This window comes from Lygodium microphyllum, chromosome 13, assembly GCF_053477565.2.
Source record: "Lygodium microphyllum isolate KBCC chromosome 13, Lygodium_microphyllum_v1.1.10, whole genome shotgun sequence".
Taxonomy (NCBI): Eukaryota; Viridiplantae; Streptophyta; class Polypodiopsida; order Schizaeales; family Lygodiaceae; genus Lygodium; species Lygodium microphyllum.
In genome coordinates, this window is record NC_141147.1 from 126290462 (window position 1) to 126317205 (window position 26744).

A 26744-nucleotide genomic window follows, 5' to 3' on the forward strand; every position below is an offset into this window, starting at 1 on the left:
GTCAACACACCATGGAAAACACAAGCACAAATTGACATTGAATTATGGCAAGAAAATCCACCACAAAACAATAGTTATAATACTCAAGGTAGGATTTCAAAGTCTTATTGATTTCAATCAGCCATGGATGCCATACTATGGGTAGGCTGCACTCACTAAGAATAGAATTGGCGATTCACCTCATCTTGTCTCCATCATCAATAGAATTCTCATTTACCATTTACAACTCACCCGCCTTCTCTCCACTATATTGCCACTACAATCTCTATGAGGGCATGAGATTGGGATCTCCACAAATACCAAAGCATGATCTCTAGCTTGATGATTGCATGTACTACTACTACTCATGGAATAAATCTTAAAATAGTTATTATGCTCAAATATATGCTTGTTAGAGCAGAAATTTGTTCCTAAGACTATTCTAAGAAAGAAAGAGGGTTAATGATAAAAGAGTATCATTACTTGCAAGTGATTTTATATTATATTATTTAATTAAAATTAATAGTTGAAGATGAGTTTCCTAAGAGATCTTGTGGTGATACTGTTTCAGTTTTTGCGAAGCATATGAATGATGCTGTTTTAGTTTTTTGTATTTGTCTTTTTAAGAAGAGATTGATTTTTATGGAATATCCAAAGTTATTTTTGGATTTACGTTATGAAAAATGAATGTTTTTCTAATTGATAGGCTAATTGCCTTTGTTGTATACTAATTGCATGGTGGAGGCTAGGACAAGCCCCACGTATGAGAGGTCTCTTTGTAGGAAGAACATTATGCTAGGAGGCGCAAGTGTACTAGGGTTCTCTAGCCATATATCCCTTAGGTTTGTTGAGGATCGGCCTAACTCCTATGAGCCTAGGATGAGCTTATTGTAAGGTCTTATTTCCTTTTCTCTCTTTCTCTCCCTCTCTCATTTCCTCTACTTCCCTTACTCTCACCCTCTCTTTCTCTCTTTCCCTTACCCTCACCCTCTCTTTCTCTCTTTCCCTATTAGATTTAATAATTTTTCTCTGTCCTCTCCCTCTCTCATTTTTTTCTCTCTCCTCTCCCTCTCATTTCCTTTTCTCTCTTTCTCTCCCTCACCCTCACCCTCTCTTTCTCTCTTTTTCTATTCGGTTTAATGATTTTTCTCTCTCCTCTCTCTCTCTCATTTCTTTTTCTCTCTCCTCTCCCTCTCTCATTTCCTCTCCCTCCCTCACCCTCTCCCTCTCTTTCTCTCTTTTCCTATTATGTTTAACATATTTTCTCTCTCCTCTCATTCTCTCATTTTTTCTCTCTCCTCTCCCTCTCTCATTTCCTTTTCATCTCTTCCTCTCCCTCTCTCATTTCTTTCCCTCCCTCTCCCTCTCCCTCTCTCATTTTCCTATTATGTTTAATGTCTCACTTCCTCTCCCTCTCCCTCTCTCATTTTCCTATTATGTTTAATGTCTCTCTCCCTCTTCCTTTCCCATTTCCTCCCCCTCTCCCTCTCCCTCTCTTTCTTTCTCTCTCCCTCCCTCTCCCTCTCCCTCTCTCTCATTTCCCTATTATGTTTAATGTCTCCCTCTCCCTCTCGCTCTCCCTCTCTCATTTCCTCTCCCTCCCCCTCTCTTTCTCTCTCCCTCCCTCTTCCTTTCCCATTTCCTCCCCCTCTCCCTCTCCCTCTCTTTCTCTCTCTCTTTCCCTCTCCCTCTCTCATTTCCTTCCCCTCCCTCTCACATTTCCTCCCTCTCCCTCTCCCTCTCTCATTTCCTCTCCTTCCCTCTCTCTCTCCCTCTCTCAATATACACAACTTATACAAAAATCAAGTAAAAGAGAAAGAGAATGCACTCACCATAAAGGCTCGAAGAAGGGTTTGGCGGCTCCTCTTCGCGATGGCAGCTCCTCTTCGCCCTCCGTACACCTCCTCCTCTTCTTCGCAAACGATGGCGACAGCAGTGAGAAGCCTTCTTTCTCTCTTTCTCTCCCTCTCAGCAAGACGGTCGCTCTCCCTCTCGCTCTCTTTCGTGAATGCGCAAAATGTAACGCACTCGGGTTTTGGCCCGCGTTTTTTTGCTTTGGGTACCGTCGCTATTTGCGTCGCTAATAGCGATGCCGCTATTTATCATCACTAATCGGTGTCACTATAGCCTGATATCCTTGCAATGACTATCTAATGGGATCCGAATTTATGATCAAAACTAACCAACAAAGTATCAAACATATCCTTAGTTAGCCACAAATTTCTAACCTCATATTAAATGGGCTACTTTCATTCAAAGTTTTCTTTCACTTATCCAATATTAACTTGAAAGAGAGAATGTTGTTGCCTGATGCATTGAGTAGAAGACCAAGTATCTATGATATTTCCGTTCTATCTTTTGATTCCCTTACTCCTATGAAGGATGCCTATGACAATGATCCCAGTTTTCAAGTTAATTGGAATAAATTAGTTGTTAATAACTAGATTCCAATTGGTTCTGTCCTTTTTCGATGGATTTATATTTTATGAGAAAATATTGTGTGTCATTATTCAATTTAGACCATTTGTGTTGCATGAAATTCATTGTCCTCCATATCAAGGCCATAAAGGTATTATTTTCACTTTAAGAACATTGGTTGAATATTTTTACTGGCCAAAATAGAATATGATGTTTTTAACTTTGTTTCTAAGTGTTTAATTTGTCAAAGAGTCAAGTGACACCATAGTAAGCAATATGGTTTGTTAATGCCTTTACTAATTCCTGAACGACCATGGGAATATATTTCAATGGATTTTATAACTGGTTTGCCTAACACACAAGATAATCATGATATGATTTGGACTATAGTAGATTCATTTAGCAAACAAGAATATTTCCTACCATGCAAGAAAACATTAACTGCATCTCAAGCTACACAATTATTTTTTAAGATTGTTTTTACTAACCATGGTTTACCAAAAGTTATTATTTCTAATTGTGATTTTAGATTATGTAACAATTTTTGGACTACTGTATTTGCTAATTTAGGTACTAAGATTGATTTCTTATTTGCATTTCATCTTGAAACCAATGGGCAAATAGAAGCTACTAACAATACAATTCTAGATCTTTTGTGTGCATACACAATTTCAAAACCACAAACATGGGATACACACTTGCATCTACTTTAATTTGCATACAATAATACACCACATATTGCTACTCATAAAGCACCTTTTGAAATCATTTATGGACATAGATTGCCTACACATGTTACATCATTGTCGAACAAAGTTAAAGCTGCTGATGATATTGCTAATATGCATGCTACTATTTCTACTGAAGTGAAAGACATGATTGGGAAAGCCCAGAAATCATTCACTAAACAAGCTAATAAGAAAAGAAAAGCCATGAGTTTCAATATTGATGATTATGTTTGGTTACGCATTGAAAAGAGAAGATTGCAAAGTGTTGAGAAATACCCTGCTATTAAGTTAGCACCTAGATTTTATGGACCTTTCAAAATAATTCACAAGATCAATACTACAACCTTTTAGAGGCCAATTACCTATCCACCCTGTCTATGAAAACCCTCCTTTGTTAGAAGAAGAAACTGAAATACTTGAACCTGAAACTATTCTAGTTACAGACTTTATGACCACTAGAATTGGCCGTAGATACTCTAGATATTTGGTTAAGTTTAAAAATCATCCCGTTGAAGAAGCCCAATGGATGCACTTCCGTGACCTAAGTGCTTATCCCTCATTGGTCGCTCCACATTAAGCTAATAGCAATTGAGGCAATTGCTATCCCACCTGGGGGTATGATGCCAGGAGGCATATTCCACGGTGGATTCCGTGAGACCACGGTGGATTTCGTGAGGTGAATAAGGAAGACAAGAAATAACTTATCCAATCACTCAATGGTGCGCAAATCGGATGTTGTTCCTCAACAACAAAGGAGGCTTAGGAATTTCTCTCTCCTCTATTAAGTTCAAATCTTCTACCTTAACTAGGGCTTCAATGGGTTCAAGTCCTTAATAATAAAGATACCCTTAGGAATTTTCCCCTCCTTTATCAAACTCACTTCTTTTACCTTCATCAATCCTTCAATGGATTTGCTATCTGTACCTTGATGTTTGACACTCATCATTACAACACTCTTGTCTCTCTTTTTAATCATAAGGCTTTCATTGTGAACCTTTATGAGAGTTTGTTTTCATCACACCTTTATAAGATGCTTCCTATATAGATGGATAGGAAGATTGAGCTTGGATTTGGGTGTTGGATTTGGTTTATGGATCTCAAGGTTTGTGTTAGCCTTATTATTTGATTCAATGCTAGAATCTATTGATATTTAAGGGATCTCAAGGGGTAATTAGTCATTCGATGGGTCAGTAGTGAGGAGGTCTAAGCTAGAAGAAGGATCAAAGGTCTAGGCTACAATTAGCATTGGTGGGGTCTAAGAACCAAACTAATCAAGGACTAATATCTTTAAGTAGTTTAGCTATTATAGTTCTCACTTGATTTTGAATATAGCTACATCAATGAACAAGGCTTTGTTGCTATGAATGTTTTGAGGACCATTATTTGTTGAATAGTTTATCCATCAATTTTAGAGCCGGCCTTGAAATCTATGTCACTTTCATACTTTGTCGATGCATCCTCAAATTCAAGTTCCCATTCAATGTTTTATTTATTTTCTAGCATGAGGATGACAACTATATTGTAATGATAATCAAACAATAGCTTATGTAACTTTTTTCACTATCACATTGGTCTAGGAAGCAACTCCTCAAATATTAGCTTATTTTATGTTCTTGAAACATGGTCTTTATAGTGAAAGGATTTTGTGTAGTTTCAATTTGTTGGTTTGTATGATAAAGCCTCTAGATTGGATTATTTGGACGAATAAGGATTCATCACCATAAGCATGGCACAAGAGGACTCCTCTAGGGGTATTAAACATGTGCTGCACAAGTACTCATTGCATTCCATATTGGCTCAAGCACTTGTGGACTTATTTATAATGTCCTTCTTTTGTAAAAACAAATTCCAAGGGAGCTACAATATGCATCCATTCCTGCTCATCCTCCTAAGGGCATGGGATGTATTGATGTAAGGGTTATTGTATTGAAGGGCTAGTGATTTTTCCTATGACTAAGCTAAAAATAGTATATAGATCTAGTAGAGTGGTTTTCCAACTATCCAAGTCTATGTGCATAGCCTTAGTCTAATCCATTAGGAAGACTAAACCATTGCTCCAATGTTCAATAAGGCATGCATTCCACATCCATGGCCATCCAAGAAATAAGGCATAGTCTACCCCCTTCATGACAACAAAGCTAACCATTAGAAATCTTGACTATCTGATCATTTAGTACACCCAAAAAGCAATCATGACACATGCCACAATCTTGACTAGTTATTCCTTCAGTAAGTACACCTAGTGACCAAATTTTAGAGCCATTGGTGATGGTTAGATCAAAGTGAACTTGTTCAATTAATGGTATCCCCTAAGCCTTAAGCACTTCTTGGATGAAAACACTGAGTCTTGCTCTTGTGTCAATGATATCTCTTCATGTGGAGTCAAGAAGAGAGTCCATGGGGAGAACATCCTATTATTCAACACCCTTTAGGAATGTGACAACACATATGAGAGAGAAGAAACATAAAAGAAATGAGAAGAACAAACCATACCTTGAAGAAGATTATCATGACTTCGCCCTCTTGGCCATTTGTACTTGTAAGTTTTGTAATCTATAAGATTGAAAAAATTTCATCCCAAGTTTTTTCTCAAACACCAATAAGTTGCATCAACACTTGGGTTGGTATGATTATCATATTTGCATTGGTATGAGTGTTGGTATTTGCATCAATGCTTTTGTTAAAATTAGTTACACTTTAATACCAATATTTCTCTTGAAAAAATCAAAATCATTTCAAATTTTTGTGGATGTGTCAAGGGAGCAACAAAAGCTTATAACTGTTGTCATTATCTTCTCCATCTCTAATAGTGTGGATTATATACTATACATTGAATATTGATTCTTCTATTTTCTTTATATAGGACGTGATTTGCAATATTTTTAATTAATTGATACTCTATTTTTGTATTTAAGTCAATGATCACTATTTTAGAGAGATGTGTGTGTGTGTGTGTATATATATATATATATATATATATATATATACGTAGTTTGAAATATATTTTTCTCACTATAGCTCAAATTCTTAACATGGTTCTAATTATGTGATCCTTAATAGAATCCACACTTTCTTTACACTTACTTGAATCTCTTGTGTTTTTGTTTGACTTGATGGTCTACAAAGTTATTGGCTCAATCCAATGTTCTTGGCATGGATTCTATCTAAAAGTCTTCTTTTATATGTAACTTAGTTTGGAAAGAGAAAGAAATGACCTCATGTAAGTTTATTTGATCTTTTTTAACACAATCTTGTATCTTCTTAAGAAACATTTGTTGTATGAAGGCTTATAATTTAGATCTCTTGTAATCACTTTTAAGGGATCACGCTAAACATGTTAATCTCACTGACTTCTAAAAAGCAGACAACATGTTAATTTGATTTTCAGAGGGGGGGAGAGAATATGTATATATAACATGAGTTCAAGATAAAGGGTTTTTAAAACACCATTTTTACATACAGAAGGGTGTCATATAAAGGGGTTACTTACAGATTGAATAGAAAAGGGTTGTGTTTTATTCAAGAAAAATTCATAGATTATGATATTTATAAATAGGCCATGAACACACGTCATATAGATGATATATATATATAGTGAATCCCCCGAGATTTGATTGGCTTCTAGAAAGTGGACAATCGAAACTTGGCATAATGTGTTTGTTGTCTTCAACTATCTCCAAATGTAGATAATTAGTAGTTTTACAACAAATTTACAAAAGGAAAGGGTAGGCTTTTGAGAGAATCACCATTTGGTATGGGTGAGCTTCGGTTATCTTGATGTATTTCAATAATTGATGATCAACCATGCTTATTATAAAGCATGTGCCCTTTAGAGCAATGTTTATGATCTCCTCTTATGAGGAAAACACTCCATCCATTAAAAGAAAAAGAGCCACAAGTTACTACAAGTGGTGTTGTGTGTGTGTGTGTGTGTGTGTTTAGAAAAAATAAGAGTTAATGTAAAGTGAATCTTAAAAATCTCAAAAAGACTTTTAGAATCTAAAAAATAATATTTAACCCTTTAAATTTTATTACAAAAGTAACAAATAATTTTAAATGGCTTTAAAAATCCCTCTAAAGTTAGTATATGCTACCAAAAATGTTTCTTGTGAGCACATCTGTGTGTGTGTGTGTGTGTGTGTGTGTGTGCGTGTGTGTGTGTGTTAAAGAAATTCAATACTAGCAAGAATCGATGTTTTAAAGCTAAGACACGCCTATCTAAATTCTACTTCAACAAGTCTATGTGGTTAAGTTTAATAATGCGTGGATGGTTTACTTAACCACACTTAAGTTTTGAGTCACAATTTTAGAGTTGATAGAGTACCTCTAAAGGTATTCCATAAATTAGCTAGAGTTAAAAGGACTTGGTGGTTATTCATTGATAGGTTTTGCATTCTCTTTCATGGAGTCTCCTTTCTCTCACCTCTATCACTCCTCTAAATGGTTGCACAGAAAGCCTCTCCTAGTTGGTAGTGGTGAGGTCGAAGGTAAGCTTGGAAGAGTGTGGTTGCGATTCATGAATCGTGATACATTTACTTTAGTCCATGGACTTGGGTGTGATACAACTCTTAGCATCTTTGTAAGTGCTGGAACTCTTGGTGCATTTGTACTAGTGCTCACAAAAAACCGTCCTTTAGTGTATTTTTTCCAGGCAAGATTCTAAAAAAACCGCTTGAAATTGAAGCTCGTCTTGACGAAAACCGACTATTTTTGAAGCATTTTAATTATAATACCGACTATTTTCCTCCCAAAATCGATTGGGGCTAAGCCTAGTCTTTTTTCCATTGAATGGGAAAAAAGTTTTTCGTGAGCACTAATTTGTACATGCTGGAACTCTCAAGGGGTTAAAATTTTGTCGTGGCTTAAAAATGAGACCGACATTTCATAAAGATTTTGAACATCATAACCGATTGCCTTGGGAACTTGCCTTTTTTGTGAGACACACACACACACTCCCTTGAGTCCCTTCCAGCCCCCGGGGGCCCCTTCCCCCCACCCTCTCACCACGCTCTCTCATCCCTTTATTCGCAGAGAGAGAGAGACTCGGAGTCTCAGAGACACCCTCTGTACACTCTCTCTCGCATCAGTCGCGTGGATTCACGCTTGTCACGTACCTGCAGGCCGCGCGTTTCTGAGAGATTTTCTTTTCGGGGGACAGTACGGGGGCGTACTCTCTGAAGTGAGGCTGGCCGAATATAATACTGCAGATACTGTACCGCAAGCAATAATACAGTGACGTACATGAGATTCGATCAGCTGGGTCGGGTTGGCCACACTCACCGGATTTGACCGTTCTGCTACTATGCGCCACCTAATATTCTAGTATATAAATAATCACAATAATATCCAGTTATCTTAAATAATCGCAAGAATATCCAGTGATATTATTATCATAACGATAGTAATAACAGCGAATTATCAAACACATCCACAGATTATTATATACGTAGACTGAGAGGCGCAAACGGAAGGGAATCCTTTCTGGGATCGCGCACCACCCATCTCTTCATTTTGAGTGTCTGAGGTGTTTCTCTTTCTCTCTCTCTACCCCCTCTCTGTGGCGGAGAAATGTAGAAAGAGGCCTGCTCGCTGCCGCCATAGCCTTCTCATTTCTGACTCAAATTCGCTTGGTGCAGGTCGGGAAGCCTCGCTTGATCTCTGGCCTCTCTTCCTTCTGATCAACATCGAGCCCCATTAAGCCTCATCAATATGCTTGATCGAGCCGGAAGCGCTCATTTACATAAGTCTATTACTGACTCGATCCAAGCCGGTGTTGTAAGAGGAATCAGACAGGCGTCCCTATCTGCATCAACTGAATTAGAGTCAAAAGTGAAAGACTCTCTTCAGCGGCTACTGCCACTGAGCCAGGACCAGTGTAATCTCCCTCTCTCTCTCTCTCTCTCTCTCTCTCTCTCTCTGCGCGCTGTTTATGGCTCGCACAGATTTTTGTTGATCAAGATCGGATCGACCTAACATAGCATTGTATCGTTCTAGATTAATTGGTTCTTCTATCACAAGATCTACACAGACAACGGATCCTTACTTCTCAGGTATGGCTTCTTTATCTATCGGATCGATTATACAACTGCGATTTAATTCCGTCAGTCAAAAGGTTTAGTCAGATCTCGTCTAATTGGGAATCCACTCTCCCAAGATTCTCTACAATTTTGAATGATTTGATAAAACTGAATATAGACAGATTTGTGGACATGCACATATACATGGATACACATTTGAAGAACCTCCGATAATGTTAATGCGTTTATTACTATCCACATTCCATACTCAAGCATACACGGAACTATGAAAAATCTTGCAAAGTGTTTTGGTCGAAGGTGACATTGATGATCCTACTCCATAGACTTTTGAACCTTTGATAGGAATAACTACGACTTTAGTCCAAATATTATTATAGTAGCAAATGATTTTTCAAATGGATGAGTTGCCCCCTACTCCTTTTGATTTTGTGCAAAACATTTTCCAATAGCTTGGTGTAAATATAAAGATGTTGCCGTTTTGATAGATATTTGAGATTACAACCAAAGATGTCTAGATTTTATTAGGTATATTGCTCCCTTCGAAAGCAATGTCAAGTGGTCAAACATTCAAGATTTTCCACATGACCTTTCCACAATATCTAAGCCCTTGCAACAATGTGTGATGTGAATTAGTATATTCTCTCATATAGGAATATTTCTATACTCTATGATTTGGAATAAACTTGCATAGCATTGGTTGCATGTCAAGCTTGGTACATAGTGAGACATGTCTCTACAAAGTGATATTATGTCAATGATGAAGGTAACATCAAATTTTAGGTTGTTGAAGAGCATATCATGTGCCGTTAAAGAAGGTAACATCCTTTGATACAAATGAACTTTGCAATGTGAATAGCTCATCTTCTACTAATCTGCTACTTTTAAGATTGTTTAAACACATCTACGTCGTGGCATGATTTGTTTAGCATAGCTTTATTTGACTATTATAAAGAATCAAATTTTAGGATATAAGGCTCGACACCTTTGCTTTTGCACTAGAAATCAATCAATATATATTCCTTGCGACAAGGGCTAGCTTAAATAGATAGCAAAATTCACAAGGTTCTATACCTCCCTCCCTCCCCCTCCCCCTCCCCCTCCCCCTCGTCCCCCTCCCCCTGCCTCTCTCTCTCTCTCTCTCTCTCTCTCTCTCCACACACACACAAATTTATATGTCATCTACATTTTGCATTGAGAAAATTTAGAGACTCCTAATACATTGAGATATTTTGGAGTACAAATGCACAATGGAAGTTCCATGGTGAATGGATGATTACTAATTATATTAGAGCTAATCAACTGATTTAACTTAAGCATGGTATGAGAGATAAGCGATAGTCAAAATAGAGGCATTATAGTACTCAAAAACTCAAAATTTGTATTTATATGCTGAAAGTGAGAAGTTCCTTTATGTAATCCATTTCAAGAGAAGGTTTTTAAGGAATAAAATAGAGCTAGAGGCTTCTAGGGCCATGCATAATATCATGCCTTTGTAAGTACCTTCACACTAAGAGAAAAATGGATAATCACATGCTAGAGGGGTGTGTTTGTAACACGCAACATTTAATTCATTATTCATGTAACATATAAATAGTTGGACCTATAGCTACATCATAAGAGTGCTTGCACTAGTTGTAATAAAGTATGGTAAATGTTTTATAAGTAATAGATGGCTAGATTTGTTGTACTTTTGTTTAGATTGTAAACTTGGAAACTTAAATGTAATTTTCCTATTTTTGGTACCATAAAATTGAGCTATATGTGTACCTTACATCTCAACAACACATTTGATGATGACATATGTACAAACTTTGATCTTAACAACACATTGTGATGTACAAACTTTGATCTTAACAACACATTGTGATGTAATGCCAACAAGTAACATGATCTTCATTGCATTAGGGGAGATTTGAGGTCAATTTTTGGCCTTGTAAGAAATTAAGGAGAGAGAAAATGCTATGCAATTTATAAAATACACCATTGAAAAAAAATCACAGTCTAGGGAAAAATTAGCCTTTGGTGGGTGAAAGCATGGTTTGGTGGTACAAAAAAAGGACCACTTTTTTCTGTGCCTAGGTGGTGCTTCCATCAATTCTTAATTTGGATTTTGGAGGGAAATCCCTAAATAAGAAAAGTTAAAATTGCAATATATTTTGAGCATATCATTAGTGATGTCAAGCCATGATGTATGTGTATGGTGTCATTATGGTCATGTATGGATGGAGTTTAGTAAAGTAGAATTGAGTTTGGACTACTATGAAACATTCTCTGCCGCAAAGGAATCTCGCCATCATCCAATTGACAGGCACAAGAGATCACGTGCTAAAGCTCGCTATCCCAAATACAACATGAGCCCGCTTCAGTCATTAAGCTCTCAATGCTGCAGATCCTAGGCCTCTTTGCTGTGCGGCTCAAACTCTCATGCTTTGCACCTAGTTTGTTTTGCCAGTTCACCTATTGCCATGAGGACTCCATCAAGGAATGCTAGATCTACCCTAGTGGAGCCCCCAAATCATAAAACGTAAGGAGGAGACAAAATCTCGTCACAGCATCAATAAGGTATCATGATCCGTGTCAAAGGAGATGCAGACCCCAAACACTAGTGTAAGCAAGGATAGCTGCTTCATGGAGCAATTTGAGAAAACTTTAGTCATGTTTGGTGATGAGGACAAGTCCTTGACAAAGCCTAGAGGTGAGCTTCCATGGCATCACTACCAAGCGAGAGATACCCATGTCAATGGTAGAGGGCCATCATATCACATTCACATGCATGCATGTTTCTACACTCCACCCTTCCCTACGTATTTTGCACATACTCTGTTTACATATCTTGTAGTATTGCAATTGAGTAAATGTCTTTACAGAATCTCCTTTACTTGCACATTCCTCTCTCTTTCTTATCTTCCCTCTCATCCTCATTTTATTGCACTTGTAAATAAAAATAATCTAATAATTCTAAAAGTACATATTTATCATGCACATCAAATATCAATCGAGTTCCATTTTTTGGGGGGGTTGGAATTGGTGATCCCTAACAAAGTCTAGGATTGAACCATGGAAGCGAGCTAGCTCAGTCAAGTAGGGAAGCATGTGCTCTAGAAGGATTGTGTCCATGGGGTTTCCCTCAAATGGGGGTGGGCATATAAAGGTGTTAGGTGGGTTCATTTGCATCTTCTCCATGCTATCATCCACAAATAGTGTTGTTGGGCTGAAGTGCGGCAAATCAATGTCGTCAAAACATTTCATGAAAAGGGACTTTGTGTAACTCCTTCTGGCAGAAGTTATTGTGGAAGTTTCTCTGCACTTTTTCCTTGTCCATATTGGAATACAAAGGTTGGTGCTTTCTTTGACAGCTTCACACATTCACTTCTAACCAGTTGGAGCAGGTCACTTAAGTTGTCTTCATTCATGGAGCTCCAGATGGCAATGTCAAACAATGTAGATATTTCCTTCAAAAACCTAGTGAGCCCCGGCCACAAAATCACCCAATTTTTGCCCACTTCTAGGGTCTTCACTAGTAATGATCCCTTTTGCTTTGGCCGCCTATGTAGAAGTACCCCATTCAAATCAAACACGATTAATTTTCGGGTTGTGGTAGCTATACATGCACACATGGAAGAGTGAGCACCCATCTATTGGTATGATGAAAAAGAACACTACATTACAATTAGACATTATACAAATTTACGTAAAAATGTTACTTTTGCTCTTAGATATCTTCCATCTTCGGTGAAGCGATACAGACATGCAATCAGTCTATTGGAATTTAGCACTACTGATGCAAAGTCACCACATCCTGCATTGCAATCTAAAATGGTGTCCCCTTCTTTTGTGTACGTTTGCAAGAATGAGCTCCAAAAAGCCCTACCATGTTACATGCCACCTAAAATATTTGGTAGTCATATAACATATTAGGAATCTACCAAATGTTTACAAAATATATCAACAATAGTTTAACAACATTGGATCTCATACTGACCTCTCATTGGGGATCCTTATGTATCTTGCACCCACTCATTTGTAGTAATGTCATCGTTTGTGAACTCGGGAGGGATGATTCCATTGTAAGCGATTATCTGAACGCATGTACGCTAGAATATATAGCACAGGTATCTACATTTAAATATTCAAATACTAATTTTAGTAATTATACTCACTAAATGGAGCCAACAAGTGTGATACATAAACACTATCTAGCATGAACATATCATGACTTTAAAACTCTCACCTCTCTACCTCTAATGACACATGCAAGTGTCTCGCAATGAATAACATGTGTCGTGCATAAGGCCCAACACTCTTGCCCTGACTCCATCCGTTGGTGTCCATCCTCCACAACCTGCTCAATAAGGTCTACCATGGATTGTGTTGTAGTAAGGAACAGTAACATCCCTACGTCCTTGAGAACACTATCAACCAAATATATGGCATCGATTGACTAAGCCTCAATATGGGAGTTCCATGATGGAATTCCATCCCCCAATTCATGCACATCACTATCTTCATGGAGATGAACCACTATGATATTGCATGATGTGTTTGTGGTTTCTTCGTCAACCTCGACCATCTTGTTTTGGTTGACCTTCTTCAATGCCTCTACCAATTGAGAGAATGCCTCACTTGGCTGATCATTTCGCAATGCATGTTCAATCTCGAATGTGTCGCAAAGAATAGTGCGCCACTCCACCTTCGCCATCGTAGTGGCATGGGAGACAGCGATTTGCAAGGGGTCTTCCATAGGGCTTTTAATGTTGTGGACCTCTGCACATTGACTCCTCGATTAGTAACATATTCTTCTTATTTGAATGTTAACGATAGATAATATTCTTCTTACATGTTTATTTACCTATATGTGTGGTTGGAACATCTTGTACCATTGTAGCTTCGTGCGAGATGATATCTTGTAAGTGAAATTCCACGTGACTTTCAGTATGGCCCTTTGTATAATATATTCATAATTAGCAACATATTTTTCATTCAAAATGTTATTGTAGATAGTATTATTGAGACACATTAGTTTGTCAGTGTTTGTGATTAGCACATCCTCCAGCATTATAGGTTGAAAATAAAAAATTGTATCCCCCTCTGCAAAAATACAGACCATTCTTATTGGCATTATATTGTGGGAAAAAAAACCACGAGTCACCCTTGTTTACCAATAGCTGGCACATCCCCTAGCACAGCTAGTCCATGTTCTTTCATTATTTTCTTCCCTACACAAGGACACACATCACTATTAATATCATATAATGATAGAATATTTTAAAGCTCTGACATAATCCAATCATGACATGTGTGGAATTCATGAGCATGGTTTCTTTACCTCTTTGCGCATGTGCCACATCCGATGTGTCCTCAAATCCAAGACACTCAATTCTTCTGCCCTCTGCATGTTAAAAAATATTGTTGATGTTAATTTGGTGATGAACAAGAATTATGTGCCTTCACATTATGAGTTTTGTACAAAAGCAAGCTTACCATCTTGGTGCTCTATAATACGTGTGTCAATTCCATGTGATGCATCATTGCTTCTCATCATTGTCGTGCATCTCTCTATAGTGGTGTGTAAGGTAGCACTCTCCACCACAAGATCTGGAAGAACATTTTGTATCCTTCTATGCATGCCAATGTCATGGACCTCCTCTGTGATGCCTTCCATTCCGATCTGGTCTTCAGTGGTATCAAGAAAGGGGCCTACATGGTTTGGTGGTTACGATTCATATTCAAAAAAATATTTTTACTGGAGGGACACAAGAGATGTCTTGGATATAGTACTTCAAAACATCAAACCTTTTAGGTGTGAAGAGACCAAATTAATTGGTGACGAGGGCCAATCTTTGCTTGGCCTCTCTTCAATGATATTGGATGTGCACTTGCTCTTGTGTTTTCTTTTTATAGTAACCACACTACTAGTATCAGATTCCTGTGAACCCATCATAGTCTCTTCATTAGGAGACAACAAAGTACAATATACTCCTAAGAATGTAACTCATTTCACTTACAATGCCTCTAGATCCTTGTGTCTTTTGTGTTTGTTTTTTCCTTGAGTATTTTTGGTACAAACTTTTATCATTGGAGGAAAATAGGGCATCTTCGATATACCTCCTCATCTCACTATTGCTCTATCTAGTAATCCTCATACATGCACTAATCCTCCCACACGTTTTCCCATTCCTCACACTCTCCTGGCAGAGTTTGTATAGCCCTCCTCTCCATCTACCCGTACATGAATTTGACTTTCAAAGTCACCATTACAAATCTTGAATGGATTGGCAAGATATCATTACAGACATGCTACTAAAGAAGAATATTGTGAACTACTTGTACAAAAGCCTCCATGCTGTCAACTTCGTTGACTTTAGTGACTCTATATCTTCATGTGGCTTGAAATCATGGAAGACAGTGCGAAACATTTGCTCTCTATGCTTTCTCTTTATCTCCTAGGTGTATTGGAAGAAGAAATCATATTCCACTCGAATGTTATAGTAGTCCTCCCAACTCAAAAGCAATCTCTTTCTACCGTCTTGCAACATGGCCTAAAAGGTCTCTTGTCTTATCCAACTTCGAAATGGTGCATTTCCATCTGGTTGAATCAAAGATATGTTGTTTAATACCAATTGATCAAACTTATGATGCACATAATTTTTATGAACAAGAATAACCTACGTTCAAGCATGCCCATCAATGTTCAAATTTTCCTGTCAGAACTCTCCATGGCCTTCAATATCCTTACATGATCTACCTTGTTTAGCTTTAAGGATGCCAATGTATATACTCTCTCCTTGTTCAATACACCCCTTATCTTGGAGCCCCACTTCAAGCATGAGATAGTTTTGCATTGACAAAAACATTGTTACTTTGGACAAATGTAGTATAAGTACATATAGATGGTAGGTACAAAGAGGTAGCAACTTACTGATACCAATTCTCTCCGAGACTAGGGTCTGCAACTCTTAGCAAATGTCAAGTTTTCTTGACGAGCTTTTCATTGATACTATAGTACGCCTCACCCCACTTGGTTCTAAACTCAGATTTTAAGAGTTGTGTCCATTTTTGTGTTGATTGATCATACTGCCATATCATACTCATCCTGCATTTGGTAATTAGGGACAACATCATTGCATTAGGAAAAAATGCATCATGGAAAACACTGTTAAGATAGCTTGAAGAACTACCTACCTTCCACATAACGTGGGCCAGTGCAATCAATGGTGCCTTGTACAATGCAAGAATAGGCGTCGGCTTTCTGTGCGCTTGCACCCATGCATTTGCCTCATTAGTTAGCTTGTCAAAAATAGTTGTGTGGTTAGCCTGCCCTAGCATCCTTGCTTCACAAACAAGGTTTGGATACAAGGTGTGGACAACCCCCTTTTGTGCTAGCATATGTACATTCTATATTAGGATCTCATGAATATGGTCCATTGCATACCCGTTTGTATAAGAAATAGCTGACAAAATCTCCCCCTCTGCCACAGTTGTCACTTTTACAAGGCGACAGTCAATATGCATATGCTGCCTCGCATTATCTGGAAAGGCTATTGCAAACAATCAATTATGTTAAGGATGATGTAAGAAACAAGCACATTGTAGAATGTTAAGGTCCTACGGTTTAGAGCCACTTACATGTGCTTATCTCATTCATCCATACTGTGAGCCGATGGTTACCATCCCAAACATAAAACATGCAATTTAACAAAAATTCCCAATCGGTGCCACTAATTTCTGCCTTGAAGTCCTCATGCTTCTTTAGCCAATCGGGATCCCACTCAGTTCTAATCATATCATCAACCTCCTTGCACTAGTGTCTTGGAGTCTCTAAGGCACTATGAATATACCCATCCCTCTAACATACCCATTTCTAAAAAAGGTTTCCGAGAGTTTCTTGTACCTCGATGTGACTTATCTAATTGTAGGCATGGAAACCAAACGACATAATGGGATGGGTGGCAAAGGGGTGGATGTCTGCATCTGCATGAGATGATGAAGTAATTAATGTCCAGTTAACATAAATAAATAAAAACCATAATCTAAATCATGATGCCATCTTTTACAAGCACTCACCGTCAACGTTTCCAACTGGTCTTCTATGCATGCTTGTACAATACATTTATTGCAAGTGAGTGTGAGAGTGGTCTCGCCAGTCGTTTCACTCGCATCTATCATGTACTTCTTTTCAGTTCTTTGTGTTCGTGGGTTGTGTATGGCCACACCCTTGTTGTGCACTAAAGGGCTCGATGCTTTGATGGTCATTGCTTTCCTTGTCAGTATCACTCTCCGATAGTACGAGCTTTCTCTTGCCCTTCCTTGCCTACATCATCAAAGCATGTCCACCTTTTCGTGATGTTACTCCTTCCCCACATGAATTGCAACATTTTCCTGTAGCTCGGCAAAAGTCAATGATCGTATTTGTGTTACTCTTCCTCTCGCTCTTGGAGAGTGACTCCCCCCTTGAGATTGCATGTTGCCAGTGACAATAGCCTATAGTCCCGTTGTAGATCATGGAGGCAAGTCAGAGTCCTCGAGAGACTCATTTGGTCCTCGCTCTCTTTCATGCAAACAATGATTTTAAATAGGATAAGAGAGGGAGATAGAGCAATTGTAACCAAAATCAAGAGAGGGTATGTTTACCATTTGTTCAATTGGCCATTGCACAATTGCATTTTCCTCAACGTCAATCTCAATATTGCCTTTGCCACGGGCCTTCAAACCCCTCTAATGTACAATGGTGATAAGAAATCCCACTCGTCCAAGGAGAAAGCTTGGTGAGGGGAATGTTTGTCAGACTAAACCTTTTGCAATCCTTTCATTGCCTTCGTAAAGGGTGACATGATCTTGTCTTTTAAAATCAGATTTGTCCATGATAGAGGGGATTAGGGTTACTTCTTAAAGATATATTGCTTCGTTAATTTCCTACCAATGAAATACCAATTGAGAGAGAGAGAGAGAGAGAGAGAGAGAGAGAGAGAGAGAAGGGGGGAAGGAAGAGATGACATTGGGGAGAGAGAGAGGGGGGAAGGAAGAGATGACACTGGGATAAGAGAGTGATAGATAAAGAAAGAGAGAGTGAGAGGTAGATACAAGGAGAGAGAGCGAGAGCAAGAGAGAGAGAGAGATAGAGAGAGGGAGGAAGGTGGGGATAGATTGAGAGAGAGAGAGAGAGAGTGAGTGAGTGAGTGAGAGTGAGTGTGACTGAGTGAGTCAGTGAGTGGGAGGGGGAGAGAGAGAGGGGAAAATCCTGGGATATAATGGTGAGATAGAGTATATGTGACTATGTTATAGAGAGAGTTGTGGAGAGATATTGAGAGGGGGGAAGAGTGAGATGGAACCGTACTTAGGGTAGGGGACAGAAAACAAGAAGTTGAATTACGAAGGGAGGGGGTCCTTTTAAAGACAAAGGAGAGAGAGTGAGGGAGGCATAGAGAGAGAGAGTCACATACTGAGAGTGGAACGATTTGCAATGTGAAAAGGGGAGGATGGGTCCTTTTATGGGTGAAGAAGAGAGAAAATAGGGGAGAGAGAAAGAGTGATGAAAGAGAGGGGAAAAGAGAGAGAGCATGTGATATGTGTAATTTTTCTCACGAGAAAGGGGTCACTGGTAACCCCTTATCAAACGATTTATTTTTTCGATAACCCATTCTTTTTTTTGGCCCATTAAGGGGCTACTGGCAACCCCTTTTTGGCAAAAAAAAAAAAACCACATATCAGAGAATACACAGTATGGGGAGAATAGGGACCAATAGGGTATGGTTTTTTTTCCACTCTTGGGTGGAAAAAAAACACCCTTACCCTGTACCCTATTGGTTCCTATTCTCCCCATGTAGTATATTCTCGAATCTGTGGTTTGTTTTTTCATAAAGAAGGGGTTGTCGATAGCCTCTTATTAGGCAAAGAAAACCCACAAATCCAGTTGGGTGAAAAGTTACTCTTGTAAGGAATGGGTTGGCTGAATTTTTTTTCATTCAATAAGGGGTTGCGGGCAACCCCTCTCTCATCACCCTTTCTCTCTTCCCCTCCATTTTCTTAACTAATTAAAAAACATTTACTTAATTAACTTTACAAGCGAAAGAGAGAGATATAATTTTCTAAATAGTAGATCTTTACACTCCTAGAAGCATAATATGAGATAGTCATACAAAGTAGAAGTTTATACACACTCGTTCAAACATTGCTTTATTCTTGTTGTCTCTCTCTCTCTCATCCCTCTCCCATCACTTTATTACTCTCTCTTGCCTTGCCCAACTAGATTTTTGGTTTTTTTTCTCTCTCATTAAGGGGCTGCTGGCGACCCCTTTTGGCGAAAAAATAAACCACGGATCCGAGAATATACAACATGCATATGGGGAGAATAAGGACCAATAGGATATGGGTTTTTTTTCCACTATTGGGTGAAAAAAAAACCCATACCCTATTGGTCCCTATTCTCAGATTTGTGGCTTGCTTTTTGCCAAAAAGAGGTCGCTCACAGCCCCTTATTAGGTGAAGAAAACCTACAAATCTAGTTGGGTGAAAAGTTACTCTCACAAGGAATGGGTCACCAGAAAATTTTTGGTCCGGTAAGGGGCTGTGAGCGACCCCTTTCTGACAAGAAAAAATTACACACATCACATACCCTCTCTCATCACCCTTTCTCTCTCCCTCCCATTATCTCAACTAATTAACAAATATTTACCTATTTAACTTTACAAGCGAAAGAGAGATATATAATTTTCTAAATAGTAGATCTTTACACTTTTAGAAGCATCATAGGAGATAGTCATACAAAGCAGAAGTTTATACACACTCGTTCAAACATTGCTTTATTGCTTTAAAAACACACTTGTTCAAACATTGCTTTATTCATGTTGTCTCTCTCTTTTTCTCATTCCTCTTCCATCACTTTGTTACTCTCTCTTCTCTCATCACTTTGTTACTCTTGCTTCCCTTGCCCAACTATATTTGTGGTTTTTATTTCGCCATTATTAAGGGAGTGCCGACGACCCCTTTTTGGTGAGAAAACAAACCACAAATCCAAGAATATACATCATGGGGAGAATAGAAAAAAAACTCGTACTCTATTGGTCCCTATTCTTCCCATGCTGTATATTCTCGGATCTGTGGTTTGTTTTCTCACCAAAAAGGGGTCCCTTCTTGGTGCTTACCTGCGTTGCATGCGCCCGCCTGTCGCTTTTAGTCCGTCCTTGCCGACGTCCGTGCGTCTATGCATGCGCTCTCTCTAAGTGGGTGGGGGGAGGGGAATCTTTCTCACTCATATAAAGGTAAACAAAACAGCAAAAAGCATTACTTGATTTATCCTAAAATGAGAAATTAACTAACTAACTAATTAATAGTGATTAATAATTAAGTAAATAATTAATTAACTATGAACTAATTAATTAACTATTAATAAATTAGTTAATTTCTTATTTTAGCAAGTTAACTAAAAAAGCAAAAAGTGTTATTAAATTTATCTCAAATTGAGAAATTAATTAAATAACTAATCAATAGTGATTAATAATTAAATAACTAATTAACTAAAAAATTAATTAACTATTAATAAATTAATGAATTTTTTATTTTAGCAAGTTAACTAAAAAAGAAAAAAACGAAATTTAACTTCTCCTAAATTGAGAAATTAATTAACTGACTAATCAATAGTGATAAATAAATAAATAATTAATTAATTAATATTAATTAATTAATTAACTATGAACTACTTAACTAACTATTAACAAATTAGTTAATTTCTTATTTTAATAAGTTAACTAATTAACGAGTTAATCACTATTTTATAGTAATTAGACAACTAATTAGTTAATTAACTAATTAGTGATTAACTTAATTAGTAAATTAACTTACTAATTATTTAATTAAATATATTAAATAACTAAATAGATAAATAATTATTAAGCCAAAAAATAAGTGAATAAAATTAAATATTAACTAAATCAAGAAATTAACTATTATTAATTTAATTAAATTTTAACAAACTTCAATTACTAATCAATCTATTGATTAATTAAGTAACTAATAAAAATTAAGTAATATCTTTTTTGAACAATTAATTAATTAATAACTGTTTAAATTTAATTATTTAATGACTAAGTAATTAATTAAGCAACTAATAAACCAATAAATTAATAACCAATTCATAATTATTTATCTAATTAAAAACCAAGTAACTAATTAAGTAACCATTTGATTGATTAAAAAATTACTTATTAATTAACAAATAATATTATATTTTATATTAGTTACTTAGTTAAATAATTAATAAATAATTGATTTATATATTAGCTATTAATTAATTATTTAGTTAATAAAATTACATATTGATCGATTAGTTAAAATTAATAACTATTTGTTTAAAATTAATAACTACAAACTAAAAAAGAACTAGTAATAACCAATAACTAGTTACTTAAAATTGATAAATAATTCATTAAAATTATTATTTAATAAATAATACTTGATTTTTTATGAATTAGTTATAAATTACTTAAATTTATTTAATTAGTTATACATTAGTTTTTAATAACCAATAAATATCTTTCATTCAATTAGTAATTGCTAATGGTAATTTTATATGTTTATTTTATTGAGAAATATTAAATAATTTTATCACAATTTTACTTGGTAATCAAAAATATTTATTGCTCAATTAATTAATATTAATCTATTAATTAAAATTTTATTGTTTTAATATAAATCAAATAATATTTAACAAGATGATATCAGTTAGTTCATTGATTAGATATTTAGTGTATGGATCAAATTGTATCAATTAAATTATTAATTAATTTCTTAATTCATAATATTCAGCTTGTTTTATAATTCATGTATATCAACTAGCTTATTGATTAATTAACTATTATAGTAATGAATTAGTATGAAGTGAACCTTTTGTATATTAATATCACTTAACTTGTTTATTAATTTATATATTATTATTAATCATTTCATATACATCATTGTATTGTAATAGTAATACTAATTAATGAGTTAGTATGATTGTGCATTAATATGTTAGTTGTATGGAAAAAAATTTGGAGGGAATAAAGAGAGAGTGCAAGTGCATTTGGATTAGGATCGTTCTTGTCCACCGAGAAAGGGGTCGTCGGCACGCCTGCATCATCTATCTTAGTTATTTGGGTTTAGGGTCCAACGTATGAGAGGAAGTGCATGTGGGCAAGGATGGTTGATGAGAGAGAGTGGACGTGCATTGGGATCATTTTGTTGCCAAAGAAGGGGTCGCCGGTAGCCCAATATTTGGTGTAGAAAAATATGACTAGCACCCCTCTTTCTCACATCTCTCTCTTCATATGGCACATGTCTCCCAGTCTCCCTTTCTCTATCTCTCTCTCTCTCTCTCTCTCTCTCTCTCTCTCTCTCTCTCTCTCTTTGGACATGCATTTATTGCCCCACAATGTCAAAGTGATTATATAAGGCCACACACCCCCTATGACACAACGCCTCCCCCTCCCTCAAGTTGTGGATTATTTTCTTAATCTCGCATGTGCGTACACCTCTTCCCTCCCTCCCTCCCTCCCTCCCTCTCTCCTCCTCCTCCTCCTCCTCCTTCTCCTCACTCTATCCATCACCCCTGATCTCTCTCCCAGGCTCCCTCTTGGTGCTCTCCAACCCCCCCCTCTCTCTCTCTCTCTCTCTCTCTCTCTCTTCGTGGAACCCACATCCACTCACACATACACACTCTCTCTATCTCTTTAGATAGCTTTGGAAATGGATCCAACATCTAGTGCTATACCAAATACCGAGGTCCGCATATATGTATCGTCCCTCTTTGTCAAACCTATTATGCACTAAACAAGTAGTACGTTCCTGGTGTTGAAGAAGGAAGACATTTGCAATGGCAATGGCTATTGTGTTCTTGCTATCACCCATGCAAATGGTCGAATATAAAGCATGCCGGTCCATTGTAACAATGACCATGAAGCTGTCCATGTATATGTTCTGGATACCTTGGTCTTGCAAGACTATCTTGTCGAATAAGGAAATAGGCCTACAATGCAGCCTTCCCCCACTATAGACCTTACCCAGAGCCCTTGTAGCATTGAGAAAACAAGAATCACCGTGGAAGCCTTACCACCCCCCTTCGACATTGAGAAAAACAAAACCATCTCTATCACGCTTGATGTGGAAGAGGAGGGGATGTGACAATCCTCTCATGATTGACACTGAGTCTTATGTCATTTGCTTCAGAATATGAGCACCATAGAGAGAGTGGAGGAGATCCTAGTTTTATATGATGGCAATGTGGTGTACGAGCTTCCACTAGTAGTAGAGAATATGTGTCCAATGGAGGGTATAGAGCAGAAGTACAATGGCCATTGCTGGACAAAGCCTACGTCAACATCGATGGAATTCCTTGATACTATTCACCGAAGCAAATATATCAGAGAGCTAGAGTGTCCCAATAGAGATTGTACTGGAAGGTTGATTTTTGGCTCCCTAAACAAGGTGGCATGGACAGGTGCAAGATTCTTCATTTACTCCACTATCATTAAAGTGATTGCAGGGTCGCATGACATGGTTCTAATACCCTATTGCAAGTAAATCACACTAATTAAGTCCAAATGCATGCCATGTAGGTAAACTCAGTACCCCCATACCGACTGTTGGAATGTCAATTGTTGGTCTCAGAAGCCTTGGATGCTTCTATTGTAAGAACCCCCCCATCCTGCTCTCCAAGTGTGAGTGTGTAGTGTATTATGTGATATCAGCAAGGCCAATGTCAAGACTATTTATTCATCAAGGCACACATAACCATGAGGTGCAAAGAGGCATATGTAGAGCTAATGTCAAAGAGGTGCGAAAGACCATAGAGAAAATGGTAAGAGACTTTAGTGCAGCTGGACCTCGACACTTGCAAATGATTGTGGCTAGAAGGCTAATGATGGGTGCCTTGGTTCGTGAGCAAGGTGTCCTCATGTCTGACACTGATGATGCTCAAGAAACTCCAATCACTCATTTAGAGGAACAAGTAACATATTATTCTATTCACAACACATTTCAAAATATCTTTAAAAGGTCGTGCATATGAAGATCAATATTTTGTGCATATAGGTTCAAACACATGGTCAGTGTAGCGCTGCTGAGAGTGATCAGGGAATGGAATCTCATCTTCTAAAGTTAAAGCAACATTGTGCATATAGATTTTTCCATGGTGGTCTATTTTCTCAGCAAGCCGTTGACAATGATAGTAGGTGCTTTATATTCAAAATGTCAACAATTGGGCCAGCCTTAGGGGTTGACTTAGTGAATCGTATGTGAAGGAATGGCACTGGGAACCTACACAATAGCTGGGTATGCTTTGACCACGTGCATGGCATTAATGATTGGATCACCATGGCAGCACAAGTGTATGACCCAAGGTAGTTTCTCTTACCTAATTCTACTGTCACAACACAAACTTAAGCAACATAGTTCTTCTTACTCTCCCATTTCTTTCTTGTGTTTCTATAGTGTACAAGAGTTGATGACTTTGGCAATATGTGAGATGAAAGAAGAGGATACAAATGCACAAGCTCTTTTCTAGACAAAGATGAATGAGGTGATGGAGAAGTATGGACACCCAAGCGTTGATTTTTGAGGATTCATGGCAGACGAGGCAGCTACCAATTGGAGGGCCATCCGCATAGTATTCAATGGTGGTCCAAACAACGTAATGCAAGGAAGGGAGAGATCTTGCTTATTTCATTGGGAACAAAGTCTCCAAATACACACATCATAGTATGTGCACAAGAGTTTTCAAGATGAGCATAAGCACTTGTGCCACATATGAAGGTGTGCACTCATGGAAGATAATGCAACAATGCAATATCGATTCTTTCAGGCTTGGTGGGCCTCAAGGAAAGTTGCAGATTCAAGCAGCAGGCTTTAAAATTCACAATAATTGCAAGTACATTGTATCGGCAAGGGTAGACGATATCTACCGCCAATGCGTAATGCCTGACGAGGTCCCTTTCATCTTAGAAGAGTGCCATGACTCTACTTGCGGAGGTCATTTTGTTGGGTGGCTAACTACGCAAAAAGCCTTGAGGGCGAGATATTGGTGGCCGGCCATATTTTAGAACACATTTGCGTACGTTAAAAGTTGCGGCATCTGCCAACAACAAGATAGCTGAGAGAATAGGAAGTGACCACTCATTCCTATTATGGCAATCCTTTCGTTCGAGAAGTGGGGGATCGACTTTGTGGACCCTATTACTTCTTCGCCACTACACAGAAAGGATATATTATTGTAGCGACTGATTATTTTACTAAGTTGTCGGAAGCACGTGCAACACAAAAGATGATGCAAATGAAACTGCCAATTTTCTATTAGAGCAAATAGTATGTCCATTTGGTCTGCCAAAAGAAATAGTATCGGACAGGGGGACACATTTTCTGAACAAAGTGATAAAAATCCTAACTGAGGCTTGGCAAATCAAGCACAATAAAACAACCCCCCTATAACCCATAAGCCAATGGGCAGGTCGAGAGTACCAACAAGCAGCTTGTGGGCATTCTGTCTAAGGTAGTATCGAAAAAGAAACAAGATTGGGACAAAAAGTTGTACATGGCAGTATGGGCATACAATACGACGTTCAAACGAGCTATTGGTCACACCCCATTCAAGTTAGTATATGGAGAGGAGTGCGTCCGACCTCTAGAGATTGAGTTGCCGATGATAAGATTCGCGATCAATCATTCCTTGGGTGATAGGGATGCTCTCTTAGAGCACTTTACGACTCTGGCACACCTCGATGAAATTAAATTGCATAGCTTGCTAAATCAGGAAGTGACCAAGCGTCGAATGAAGTAGCTCCATGATCTAAAAGAAAAGAAATACACTTTTAAGAAAGGACAGCTAGTGTTGTACTATGATGCATGTAGAGAATTATTTCCAGAAAAGCTAAAGCCGAAATGGGACGGTCCTTACAGGCTTGTTAAGATCTGGAAGAATAAATTCATAGCATTATTGGTAGATCTTGAGGGTATGGAGTTTAAGAATAAGGTTAATCTTAATAAGATTAAACCTTATTATTATTGACTGCGCTAATGACATAAGTGCCTTGCAGGTCTATGCATGATTGATCGGACATTTGCAAGGAAACAACAATACAGGTTGATGGGTCGACTAATCCCTTATTTGCAGCACCCATACTTAGAGCATTGATATCATCAGGGAAAGCTCATCTGGTGGAGTAAAGGCTATAAAGTAACTGAGCAAGACGACGGGACATTCGTTTGGGAGATTAAGGTATTATGTCATCACTGTTTGCATATTTTGACAAGCATCCGTGTAGTCTTTAATGATGAAGGTGGGATGGAGTTTTCAATTTATCCTCTCAAGATGTTGAATTTTGACTATCATAATTATGAATAGCGGAGGTCTGGATGGTTGGCTGCGTAAATCCATTGTGGACGTACACATTATATTTTGATGGGGCATCCAAGGGCCCTAATAAAAAAGGGAGTGTGGGAGTAGTTATCTGAGATCCCCGGTGTAGAATTACAATGAAATTAGCTACTTATCTCGGGGTAGGATTCACTAACAACACGGAGGAGTATAAAGCCTTGACTATGGGAAAAAATATTG

The 26744-nt window shown here is 37.7% G+C and overlaps 1 long non-coding RNA gene across 1 annotated transcript; it reads left to right on the top strand.

Annotated features, from left to right (window-relative positions):
• Positions 1 to 8539: 8539 nt before the first annotated feature.
• LOC148027182 (uncharacterized) lies at positions 8540 to 16137 on the top strand. Its single transcript, XR_015692941.1, has 3 exons — positions 8540 to 8649; positions 8762 to 9000; positions 9120 to 16137. It is a non-coding gene; the product is annotated as an uncharacterized LOC148027182 (long non-coding RNA).
• Positions 16138 to 26744: the final 10607 nt, after the last annotated feature.